Here is a 12,813-nt window from a genome sequence, read left to right on the forward strand (position 1 = left end):
GCTTGTGGGGATCTTGGTTCCTCAGTGAGGGATTGAACCTGGGCCCGCCTGCAGTGAAAGCCCTGAGTGCTAACCACCGACCACCAAGGAAGTCCCAAGAATTTCTGCCCTTTGAAAGACTCTAAAAATATGGCATGTTTCATGAATTTCCTTGCGTCTGGGCCATGTTACTCTTATCTGGACCGTTCCACTTTTGGTATATGTGCAGCTGACGTGAGCACGGTAATTTTAAAATTGAAGTTTAGTTGGTTTACAATATTGTGTGAGCTTCTGGTATATAGCAAAGTGATTCAGCTACACATATATTTGTATATATCTGTATTCTTTTTTATTTTTTCCCTTATGGTTTATGGCAAGATATTGAATGTAGTTCCCTGTGCTGTACAGTAAATCTTTGTTGTTTATTTCATACACACGGTGCGTGTATATATTAATCCCAAACTCCTCATTTATCTCTCCCCCTATAATTTTTATACAATGACATATGCCCATTATTTCTCAGGACACCTGGAAAAATAATTTAAAACAGTAATAAAAAATAAAGATAGGTTTACTATTCAGCCATTTAAGAAATGAAATAATGCCATTTGCTCCAACATGGACGGACCTAGAGATGATCATACTAAGTGAAGTAAGTCAGAAAGAGAAAAACAAATACCCTGGGATATCAGTGATATGTGGAATCTAAAATATGACAGAAATGAACTTATCTATGAAACATAAACAGACTCAGACACAGAGAACAGACTCATGATGGCCAAGGGGTGGGGGTGGGAAGGACTGGGAGTTTTGGGGTCAGCAGATGTCAGCTATTATATATAGGATGGATAAACACCAAGGCCCTACTGTGGAGCACAGGAAACTCGGTTCAATATCCTGTGATAAACCATCATGGAAAAGAATCTGAAAAAGAATGTGCGTGCGTGTGTGTGTGCGTGTGTGTGTAACTGAATCACCGCTGTACACCTGAAACTAACTTACCACGAAATCAACCACACTCCAATAAAATAGTCTTACAAATGTAATTTTCCCTTCAACCTTGGAAGTGACCGGAGAGAGACTGTTCTAACCGGATCCGCTGTGCCCTGTAGATTGTGAGGGCTTCGCAGGCGGTGCTGGTGGTAAAGAGCTCACCTGCCAATGCAGGAGACATAAGAGATGCAGGTTCGATCCCTGGGTCTGCGAGACCCCCTGGAGGAGGGCACGGCAACCCACTCCAGTTGATTGCCTGGAGAATCTCATGGACAGAGGAGCCTGGCGGGCTGCAGTCCTTGGGGTCGCACAGAGTCGGACAGGACTGAGTGACTCGGCACGCACGCACTCGACTGAGCAAAGGCCCTGGGGTAGGGCCGCGTGCGGCGGTTCTGGGAGCAGCAGGAAGGCCGTCGGTGAGAGCGCGGTGGGCGGTGGTGGGGGCGACAGCGGCCTGTGCGCTAAGCGCCGGCGGGTCTCCATGTCTACACAGGAGCCCTTAGCCCCCGCGGTGCAGAGGACGCTGTGGGCAGAAGCCGGAGGCCTCGCGGGCTTGGCCCTCCTGCGCCGCCCGCGTTCCTCTCACGCGCGACCCCCCGCGGTCGGGGAGGAAGAGGCAGGTGTGACCCGAAGCCTCAGATGAAAGGCGTCCCAGGAAGCCACGCCGCGGCCCTCCACCGGGCGACTGCGCCCCCAGGAAACGTTGGGCAATACCTGAGACACTGCGGGTTGTCCCGAGGGGGCCGGAGGCGGGAGGGGGGGGGGGGGGTGGAGACCAGAGACAGCGCACAGCAGAGAACCATCGCCTGCAGAACAGCAGGAGCCCCCGGGCTGCGGGGCTCTGACCCACGCGTCATGGCCTTCCCCAGCCCCACGTTCCACCTGCTTTCCCTTTGTCTGAGGCCCGTGCATGCGCAGGCGTGCCTCCGTGTGTATGCAACGACGCTGCCCGCATACACATGACCTGACAAGCATGTGTGGATCTCAGCTCATCCCAGCCCCAACCAGCTGTGTGCCCTCGGGCCAGTTCCTTAACCTCTCTGAGCCCCAGTCGTCTTGAAATCGGGGATCATCAAAGTACGCCCTCACACGGTTGTTGGGGAACGTGGTTCATTTGGAAAGGGCCTGTGGATAGGGCCTGTCCAAAGAGAGGGTGTTCCACACGTGGTAGTCATCATCACCACTGCTTTTCTCAGTATTGGTCTGGTCAGGATATCGGTGCTACCAGGATATCGGGTTCTGAGGATGGCTGGGATGGCTCAGTTGGTAAAGAATCTGCCTGCAATGCCAGAGACCCAAGTTTGATCCCTGGGTAGGGAAGATCTCCTGGAGAAGGAAATGGCCACCCACTCCAGTGTCCTTGCCTGGAGAATCCCATGGACAGAGGAGCATGGCGGGCTACAGTCGGACATGATGGAGCGATTAACACGAGCTGGGTTCATAATGGCAGGGATCTTGCTGTGTCCTACCTGGTAGGCCATGCTGTGTCCTACCTGGTAGGCCACGGGGTGGCCATGCACCCTACTAGGGGAGGACCTGTGGTCACCCTCCACGAGGTGGAGGGGGTCCTGACCCCACTGGGAAGACGGATGCTCTGACATGTTGTCTGGGGAGGACACAGCACGGAATGGGATGAGACCCCGCCCGTCAGCCCCCAGCCCTGCTGTCTCCTCCATGGAGAAGGGGCCCTCTGTGGCCACAAGCCTATTCCTTTCTCAGACTCTGCCTGCTGCATGCATTTCTTTCCAGCTGGATAGGTTTTAGAGTAACTCTGTGATGTTTTTCTTCTCTCTTTTTTTTAATCTAAGAAAAAAATCATATTTGTTGTAGAAACTTGAGAAAATACAGATTAAAATAAAGAAAGAAAAACTGGTTACAGTCCCCGCCGGGCACCAAATCTGTTTTCAGGCCTTTTTTTCTCTTTTTTTTTGTCTGGTTTTGGCTTCCTAGGTGACTCAGTGGTATTAAAAAAGAAAAGAAAATCTTCCTGCCAACGCAGGAGACCTGGGTTCCATCCCTGAGTCAGGAAGAACCCCAGAAAAAGGGAATAGCAGCCCACTCAGTATTCCTGCCTGGAGAACTCCAGGGACAGAGGAACCTAGTGGACCACAGTCCATGGGGTCACAGAGTTGGACGTGACTAACACTTTCGGGCTTCCCCGGGTGGATCAGACGGTAAAGAACATGCCCTCCCTGTCACCACCACCTCTTCTCTGAATTCAGAGATAGTGGATTACAGCATTATATGGGTTTCAGGTGTAGAGCGTACGGACTCACGATTTTTAAAGGCCATACACCATTTGTAGTCCCTGTAAACTATTGACTACTTTCCCCATGCTTTATAGTTACAGTATATCCACATAGTTTATCTATTTTATGCATAGAAGTTTGTATCTTTTAATCCTCAGTGGTAAAGAACCAGCCTGCCAGTGCAGGAGACTTGGGTTCAATCCCTGAGTCAGGAAGACCCCCTGGAGAAGGAAACGGCAACCCACTCCAGGATTCTTGCCTGGAGGATCTGATGGACAGAGGAGCCTGGCGGGCTACAGGTCACAAAGGGTCGGACACGACTGAGCACTCAGCATCTCCCCTGCACTGCCTCTCCCCACCTCCCTCTCCGCACTGGTAACCACGGGTCTGTTCTCCACTTCTGTGAGCCTGTTTCTCTTTTTTCGTTGTTGTTATGTTCACGCGTTTGTTTTCTATTTCAGATCCCACATTCGAGTGATATCATGCCGTACTTTCCCTTCGTATTTCAGTAAATCCATGCTGTTCTCTGTCGCCCTCTGCTGGCAATTCTGTTCATTGTGACCAGCGTTTCTCCCGAGCCACGCGCCTCACCAGAAAGGCCGCAGGCTCGCCAGTCCCGAGCCCTTGAAATGGGGCTGGTGTGAACCGACGTGTGCTGTAAAGTGTGACACACACCGGGTTTCAGAGGCTGTGGGAGGAAAAGGAGACGAGGCAGCTCGTTGGCAGTGTTGGTTTTGTTTTGTTTGTTCTTAAGCACCTCACCTGGCTTTGGGGCTTTTACTTCCCAACCAGGGATGGAAGCCGGGGCCCTTGGCATGAGAGGGCAGGACCCTAACCACAGGAGCCCAGGGAGTTCCCAGCCGTGATACTGAGGACGTGTGAGGCAATCTTGAACACGTAGTTGACCCTTGAGCAGCACAGGCTGGGCGGCTGAGCCTCTGAAGATTTGAGTGTAACTTACAGTCAGCCCTCGTGCCCAGGCTTCCTCCCTGTCCGGGGCTCTGTATACTCAGGGCATGTCTACTCTCCCATTTCCTCGTGAAAAATAATCGGCGTACAAGTTGGCTGCATTGGGTTAAATGAGAGCTGGTCTTAAAATCAATTTCACTGGTTCTTTTTCTGTTTTTTTAATGAGGATACTAGGAAATGTTGTTAGCTATGTGGCTTGAGTTATATTTCTTTATGTGCCATTGGTCTGGACTATTATAAATGTATGTGTGTGGACCAGGCTTGGGGGCCAGGTCCCTCGTTCCTGTGGGGGCTGTCCAGTGTGCTGTGGGATACTGACGGGGGTCTTTGGATATCAGCAGCATCAGCCCTCGGTTGTAACAACAAAAATGCCTCCAGATGTTGACAAATTGTCCCCTGAGATCACCCTCAATTAAGAACCACTGATTTATATGTATGTGCGTTCAGTCTACATATTTTTAATTTATAAAATATATTATGTATTTTATATATAAATCTATTTATTGATTTTATGTACATATATACAGATGTGCGAGTTGGACTATAAAGAAAGCTGAGCGCCAAAGAATTGATGCTTTTGAACTGTGGTGTTGGAGAAGACTCTTGAGAGTCCCTTGGACTGCAAGGAGATCCAACCAGTCCATTCTGAAGGAGATCAGCCCTGGGATTTCTTTGGAAGGAATGATGCTAAAGCTGAAACTCCAGTACTTTGGCCACCTCATGTGAAGAACTGACTCACTGGAAGAGACCCTGATGCTGGGAAAGATTGAGGGCAGGAGGAGAAGGGGACAACAGAGGATGAGATGGTTGGATGGCATCACTGACTCAATGGACATGGGTTTGGGTGGACTCCGGGAGTTGCTGGACAGGGAGGCCTGGCGTGCTTCGGTCCGTGGGGTTGCAGAGTCGGACACGACTGAGCGACTGAACACGCAATGGGTAAAATACAGCTGGCCCTTGAACAATACAGGTTTGAACTTCACAGATCCATTTATCTGCAAATTTTTCTCACTAGTACTTCCCTCCGTGCTACACGATGAGACCTACGGACACTAAGAAACCAAGCATACAGGGGACTGACACCAAATTATATGCAGATTTTTGACTGCACGGAGTCAGCACCTCTAACACCCCCATGCTGTTTAGGGGTCCACGCTGTTTAGGGGCCGACTGTGTATTGATTATTAATTATTTACTATATGTACTTCAAGGTATACATATATTTACGAAGTAAAAAAATATATACAAAAGACAACTACACATAACCCTTCCTGAGCCCCTGTCATGTGCAAGCTCCGTGTTCAGTGCTTAGGGGATTTTCCCTCCCAGTGCTCGCAGTGCCCCGCGGATGGGCGTCATTATCGTCCTTTCATGCAGAGGAAGAACGGGAGGCACAGGGAGGTTAAGCCACTGGCCCCGGGTGCACAGCTCGCTGACCTGGATTCAAATCCAGAGGTACCACTGAGGAGCGCCTGCCCCACAGCCACGGGCGGACCTGTAAGCCTCGGGATCTCCGTGTGTCGTAGAGCAATGTGACGATAGTTATGGCAGTGTAGTGTAAACACGACGAATCGTTGAGTATTCAGCACATACCTGAAGAGGAAGGAGAGGAGGAAGAGGAGGTGGAGGGAGGGGAGAAAGGAAGGAAGGAAGGAGAAAGGAAAGAAGGAAAAACTGGCGACTTGGAGATGATGGATATATTAACGTGATTGTGATGGTTACTTCACAGTGTATACTTGTATCAAATCGCCATTCTGTCCAACTTAAATGTATACAATTTTAACGTGTCGGTTATACGTCAATAAAGCTGAGACAATAAAGCCCAGGCCCTCCATCCGTGGGGGGGTCCGTGTGCCGCGCGCCCTTCTTGGAACAGGCGCCCTCCCAGGGGACGGGGTGTGGAGGAGGGGGGTCAGGGTCACAACATCTACCTCCCGTGGAGGCCGGAAGAATCCAGATACTCCATCCCTTCCAGTCTGCTCCTGACAGACTGCAGTAGAAGGGAAAACACTCATTTGCTCACCCATTCGTTCACCCGAGTCAGACTGTCTGTCCTCTGGACCTACTATGTGCCGGGCACGGCCCAACGCTCTCAGGGCCCCCAGGTAACTAGGGCAGCACAACTCTCAGAGACCCCTGACCCCAGCAGAAGACAGGACCCCGCTGCAGACACACGCAGCTCATTTGGAGGAAGTCAAACGGGCGGGAACCTGCCTGATGGCTCAGACGGTAAAGAATCTGCCTGCCAATGCGGGAGACCCGGGTTCCCCCCGGGTGGGGACGGTCCCAAGGAGGAGGGCATGGCCACGCACTCCAGTATTCTCGCCTGAAGAATCCCATGGACAGAGGAGCCTGGCGGGCCACATACAATCCATGGGGTACCAAAGAGTCGGACACTACTCAGCACACACTACAGGAAAATGATGGGGATGGGGTTCTGGAAGATTCTAGAATCTTTACTTTTATCTAAAAATCTCTACCTTTCTCCAGAGCAGAGAACCCCATGAAGTCTCTTCTATATTGTGGAAGGGAGGTTCAGAATGGGGGTGGGCGAGAGGCCAGAGCCCCCCTTCTCAGCATCGCCCCCCAAGAACTCTCCCCCTCCCCAGAGTCCAGGCAAGGGTTCGAACACGCACGCACACAGTCTAAGTCCTGCGCCTGGAAAATTCCAGGCTCCGGGGTCCTCCCCGACTCCCCCGCCCCTCGCCCGCTCCTGCCGCAGCCCCCACCACCTCCCCGGCCGGCTGCGGTTTCCATAGCAACGGATGTCGCCCGCCGACAGCTCTCCAGGCTGATAAACGACCGCGCGGCCTGATGAGGGGGAGAGGGGGGAGGCCGGAGCAAGGGCTCCCCATTAGTAGGCCACTCACGACTTTGATCCAATTAAAGTGCATCTTTAGACTGGGGTCTGTGCGGGGGCGGGCGGGGCGAAATCCAGGCGGGTTCTCTGCAGACATCCCAAGTGGCACGAAAGAGCCGCAGATACCATCTACCCCACCTATTCGCCAGCGTGTTCCTTCATTCCTTAAACCACTTATTTATTCCAAACATATTGACTGGATTAAATAGATGATGAACACAGATAATTCAATTGCTACATTAATTCTGTGCCTATTTTAAGCTCCAGGCTTCTGTCTGGAGAGACCCAGGAGGACGAAGAAAAAGCCGCAGAGCCTCCTTCGAGGAGGGTCTGGGACTGCGGCTCAGCTGCCAGGGCGCGGATGCAGAGACTGTTTTGTTACGGTGGCAGGCGCGCAGTTCTAGGAAGACAGACCAAGCAGTGTCATTTTCAATTCGTGGTTTTCCTTTTTAACAGTAGTACATTTTATTATTTTTTTGTATACCTATGGCTGATTCACATTGAGGTTTGGCAGAAAAAAAACAAAAATCTGTAAACCAATTATCCTTCAACAAAAAAATTAATTTAAAAAATCTACATTGAAGCATGGCTGGTTTACGATGTTGTGTTAGTTTCTGGGGTCCAGTGCAGTGATTCAGACATAGATATAAAGATACATATATATATATGTATATATATAGAATAAATAATTTATTCTTTCTATTTATTCTATATATAAAGAATTTTTCAGATTCTTTTACATTCCAGGTTATTACAAGATATTGAATATCATTCCCTGTGCTATACACTAGATCTGTATTGGTTATTATTTTATATATAAAAGTATATATCTGATAATTCCAGACTCCTAATTTATTCCTCCTCCCCGCACCCCCACATACGCCCTTGGTCACCATAAATTTATTTTCTATGTCTGTGTATCTGTTTCTGTTTTATAAGTAAGTTTGTTTTATCATGTTTTTAGATTCCACATATAAAGCAATATCATGAGCTTTCCTGGTGGCTCAGTGGTAAAGAATCCGCCTGCCAATGCAGGAGACACAGGGGACACAGGTTTGATTCCTGGGTTGGGAATATCCCCTGGTGAAAGGAACGGCAACTCACTCCAGTATTCTTGCCTGGAAAATCTGATGGACAGAGGAGCCTGGTGGGCTACAGTCCATCAAGTCAAAAAAGAGCTGGACACCACTGAGCGACTAAACAACAGCATTAATGGTATCCTATGATGTTTGTCTTTCTCTGACTTACTTAACACAGTATGATAATTTCTAGGTCCATCCATGTGGCTGCAAACAGCATTATCTTATTCTTTTTTATGGCTGAGTAATATTCCACTGTGTATCTATACCACATCTTCTTTATCCATTCACCTGTCGATGGAAACTTAGGTTGCTTTAGTGATAGGACATTTTAAATGGTGGTTTTGTCTCAACTGTGGACATAATAATCTTATGGGAAATATTGTCTAGTGAAAATTCAACGTTCCTGCCAGTCCCAAGTCAGCCTGTACCCTCTGAGGAATGTGGAACATCATCCTTGATGAGTCATTATAAGCACATCACTTTGGCAGCTCCCTCCTTTTAAAAACAGAATAGTCATTTTCGCATCCACTTTTCTGCAGCTTGCTGTTCCCTAATGTGAAGACAGCACAGTTTGGTGGTTAAAAGCCTGCATTAAACGCACTGTCGAAATTTGACTCCCAGCTTGTCCACCTGTTACCCTGGGACTCTGGGCTTCCTCTCTTGGTGCCTCCATTCCCCCAGCTCTAAAATATCACCGACTCAGTGAACATGAGTCTGAGCAAACTCCAGGAGATAGTGAAGGACGGGGGAGCCTGGCGTGCTGCAGTCCATGGGGTCGCAAAGAGTCAGACACTACTGAGCAACTGAACACCAGCAAATCGGGGGTTGGGCTGAGAGTTGAAAGAAAGGCAGCGGGGAGGCGGGTGCCTGTGGGGTCTGTATACACAGTAAGTGAAATAAATAAATCCTGGCGATCAGTCTATACCGGGACTTCGGCGGATGACCCTTTCCTCATGCAGATTCAGAACATCCCACTGTATGGTTGTCACGCGATATCTCACCTTGTGCGCTGAGGTTTTGCCACGCCTCTGGTAACCAACAAGGCTTCAGTCAACTCCAGCACGCCCCTGCGTGTGTGTATCAATACAAGTGCATCTGTGCAGTTTATTCTTGGAAGGGGAACTGCCGGGTCAAAGGGAAAAAAGCCTTCTAATTTTGCATCTTTAATGCGAATCGCCCACCATAAAAATCATGCCTGGGGGATTCCCTGGTGGCCCAGTGGTTAAGACTCTTCACTTCCAGTGCTTCCAATGCAAGGGGCACAGGTTCAAAGCCTAGTCAGGAAACCAGGATCCCACGTGCCGTTCAGTGCAGCCAAAGAAAAAAAATTTTTTAATTGATAACTATTTAAGTGTTCAAAGAAAAAGCCCACCAGTGCATAACTGTGTCTCCCAAACCATCCCTTCCCTCCCACCCTCACCGCCCCCCAAACAACCATGTTTGTTCCCCAAGTCTGTGGGTGTTTCTGTTTTGTAAATATGTCCATTTGTATCATTTGTTTAGAGTCCACATATAAGCAGTATCACAGGATATTTGCTTCTCTCTGACTGTACTTCACTTAGTATGATCATCTCCAGGGCTGTCCAGTTGCTGCAAATGGCATCATTTCAGATACTCATTTTAAAATAAAGGAGAGGGAGAGGATATATTAGTGTCCTTATGGAAATGAAAAATACTCTGAACTGTACACTGGGCACAAGCCCCAGCCCACCTTCTTCCTTTCCTGTGTCACCCTTGTGAGACTCTGAGCTGGGACCTTTGGGTTTCAGGGGTGTCTGGGACCTTGGGAGCAGGCTCCTCTCCCTGGGAAGAGATGCCCCTGAGGCTTCTCTCCCCCTTCACCTCTCCTGCTCTCAGTCCCAGGGTCAGACAGCGAGGTCTGCTCCTGTCTGAATATCAAGGCCCCCCAAGCCCGCCTCCCTTAACGGTTTATCCCCCCACAAACGCATCCTCCATGTCTTGCTCTTCATTTCCTAAGTTGTTCTGCCTTTCAGACGCGTCTCCTCCCACCAAACAATGCATTGATGCCTCCACACATCTACGTGCCTGATAGCTGAGGCACCTACTGTGTGCAGGCACTGGGGTGGGCCAGGGTGCAGGAGGAGACCGAGACAGGCGGTCTCCACCTCACGGAAGGGAACTCACTCTAGTGGGCAGTGGGGGGAGATAATAAAACAGGAAAAGGGTTAGGGCAAAAAAAAAAAGACCCTGATGCTGGGAAAGATTGAGGGGGTGGGGGGAGATAATAAAACAGGAAAAGGGTTAGGGCAAAAAAAAAAAAAAAAAAGACCCTGATGCTGGGAAAGATTGAGGAGGTGGGGGGAGATAATAAAATAGGACAAGGGTTCAGTTCAGTTCAGTCACTCAGTCATGTCCAACTCTTGCAATCCCATGGACTGCAGCATGCCAGGAAAAGGGTTAATTAGGGCAAATTAAAAAAAAGGATTAGGGAAGGAAAAAAAAGGCTCTGATGCTGGGAAAGATTGAAGGTGGGAGAAGGGGGTGACAGAGGATGAGATGGTTGGATGGCATCATGACTCAATGGACATGAGTTTGAGCAAGCTCTGGGAGTTGGTGATGGACAGGGAGGCCTGGCGTGCTGCAGTCCATGGGGTCGCAAAGAGTCGGACACGACTGAGTGAACTGACTAGGGGAAATACGGAGATGGGGGTCAAAGGGTTGGAAGTTTCAATTATGCAGGAGAGTAAGTTCTACAGATTTAATGTACAACCTGGTGACTGTGGTTAATACGACTATGCATGTGTTAGTCACTCAGCCATGTCCAACTCTTCGTGACCCCATGGACTGTGGCCTGCCAGGCTCCTCTGTCCATGGGGTTCTCCCAAGAAGAATACTGCCATGGATAACCATTCCCTTCTGCAGACAGTCCCTTCTCCATCTGCAATCTTCCCAACCCAGGAACTGAACCCAGGTCTCCTGCATCGCAGGCAGATTCTTTACCATCTGAGTCATTATAACAGTATACAAATTGTGTACCTGACCTGTGCTAAGAGAGTTGATCCTAAATGCACTCACCGTAGACACACACAAAGTTGTAACTGTGGAGTAAGGGGTGTGTCCATAACTCGATTGTGGTCATTTCCCAACATATACATATATCAAAACATCTCATAATTTTACCTCAATAAAACTAGGGAAAGAAAAGAAATGAAGAAGGTAATCTCAGGTGAAGGTAACCTCAGATGATATGTATAAAATAAAGTAGGATTCTGAGTAGGGGAGGGTAGGGAGCAGGGGGCTGAGTTCTTCTTTCGCTAAGGGTCTAAGGGCAGCCCAGGACTCTGGGTGTTTAGTTATTTCTCTCTCCCTCGCTTCCCCATTCTGACGCAGGTGAAAACTGGAACATAGTTTTTTTGTGTTTTTCCTTAAAATCCTGGCTACACTACGACAGGCATGGCGCCGAGTGATTTACAAACAGCATTTATTATAATCTGCACCACACTCCAAGGATCCAGAAAATATACATATCTCCCCACTTCTAGATGAGAACAGTACCTCAGAACGGTGACGTCACTTTCCCATGATCCCCTATTTTTGTTCAAACTCTCCCCCCCCCCTCCCCCGGCCAACTATTTATTGGGAATCGGTTCGTATGGCAGGCTGGAACTGTAACCCCCACGCAGTCTGGAAAGTTCCACCCGCTAAGTGGCTCTCAGCCTCGTCCCCATCCCTCGGCTGCAGTTTCCATGGCAACAGAGCCTGCCTGCCTCCCTGAGACCCCGCCATTGCTCTTAAGGACCAGGGCCGAGTAATGGATACCAGAGCTGTCGAGCAGAAGGGCGAGGTCTGGGGGAAGGGCACACGGGCTTCCTGAATCCCTGCCTGGGATTGGGGATTCTGTCTTTTGATAAGGTCACAATTTTAAATGGGCACCTCTTAAATGGTGTCTTTGCAAGACCCGAGTGGAAGTCACAGGTGTCTGTTGCAGCCTCTGGCACCAATGACGCAAACAACCTTTGTTCTCGCCCATAATCAGTTATTTGACTGATTCATTCGTTCAACAAAGGTTTATAGAGTCACTGCTGTTTGCCAGACTCTGTTCTAGGTGGTGGTCGCCTAAAACAGTTTTCGTTTTCAGGCGAGTTGGCTTCCTATTTGAAGATGCAGTAAATACAAATATATATATATGTAAATACAAGCATACTTTTATTTATATATAAATAATATATGTAATATACAAATAATACATAACAGCAATATGTGTGTTTTATGATTACTACATATATTATCATAAATAATATTTGTTTATTTGGTACACATAATATTTATATATAAATAATATATGCACATATAAACAATATCGGGATTGCCACGTGGTGCAGTGGTAAAGAATCCGCCTGCCATTGCAAGAGACACAAGAGATGTGGGTTCAATCCCTGAGTTGGGAAATCTCCTGGAATAGGAAATGGAAACCCACTCCAGTATTATTGCCTGGAAGATTCCATGTTACAGGAGTTACAGCCCACTCGTGGGTTACAGCCCACGCGGTCGCAGAGTCGGATACAACTGAGCAGGAGCATACATGCATATGCTAATATATGTAAAACGTGTATATAAGTAATATGTAAGTATGTACACATCTATGACACACATATGTTCATATATATTGTCAACTAAAAAAGTATAGTCAGAACCTGAAAGCAGAGAGTCATTTTATTGG

At 48.5% G+C, this 12,813-nt stretch overlaps 1 protein-coding gene and 1 pseudogene across 9 annotated transcripts in view; one reads left to right on the forward strand and one right to left on the reverse strand.

Annotated features, from left to right (window-relative positions):
* Positions 1–6,010, forward strand: part of LOC147354792 (uncharacterized) — a 197,226-nt gene extending 191,216 nt beyond the window's left edge. For 5 of the 9 annotated variants that reach the window (XR_015146593.1, XR_015146594.1, XR_015146595.1 and 2 more), the window contains one exon: positions 2–411. The gene's annotated coding sequence lies outside the window, so the exon portion shown is untranslated. Of the gene's footprint in view, position 1; positions 412–4,717 lie in introns of those variants that run through there. The other 4 variants (XM_086354936.1, XM_086354935.1, XM_086354940.1 and 1 more) reach the window with 1 other exon arrangement.
* Positions 124–221, reverse strand: LOC147354793 (U6 spliceosomal RNA; annotated as a pseudogene).
* Positions 6,011–12,813: the final 6,803 nt, after the last annotated feature.

This window comes from Bos grunniens, chromosome 18, assembly GCF_055505025.1.
Source record: "Bos grunniens cultivar Pamir isolate PY7600 chromosome 18, Bosgru_T2T1.0, whole genome shotgun sequence".
NCBI classification, from domain to species: domain Eukaryota; kingdom Metazoa; phylum Chordata; class Mammalia; order Artiodactyla; family Bovidae; genus Bos; species Bos grunniens.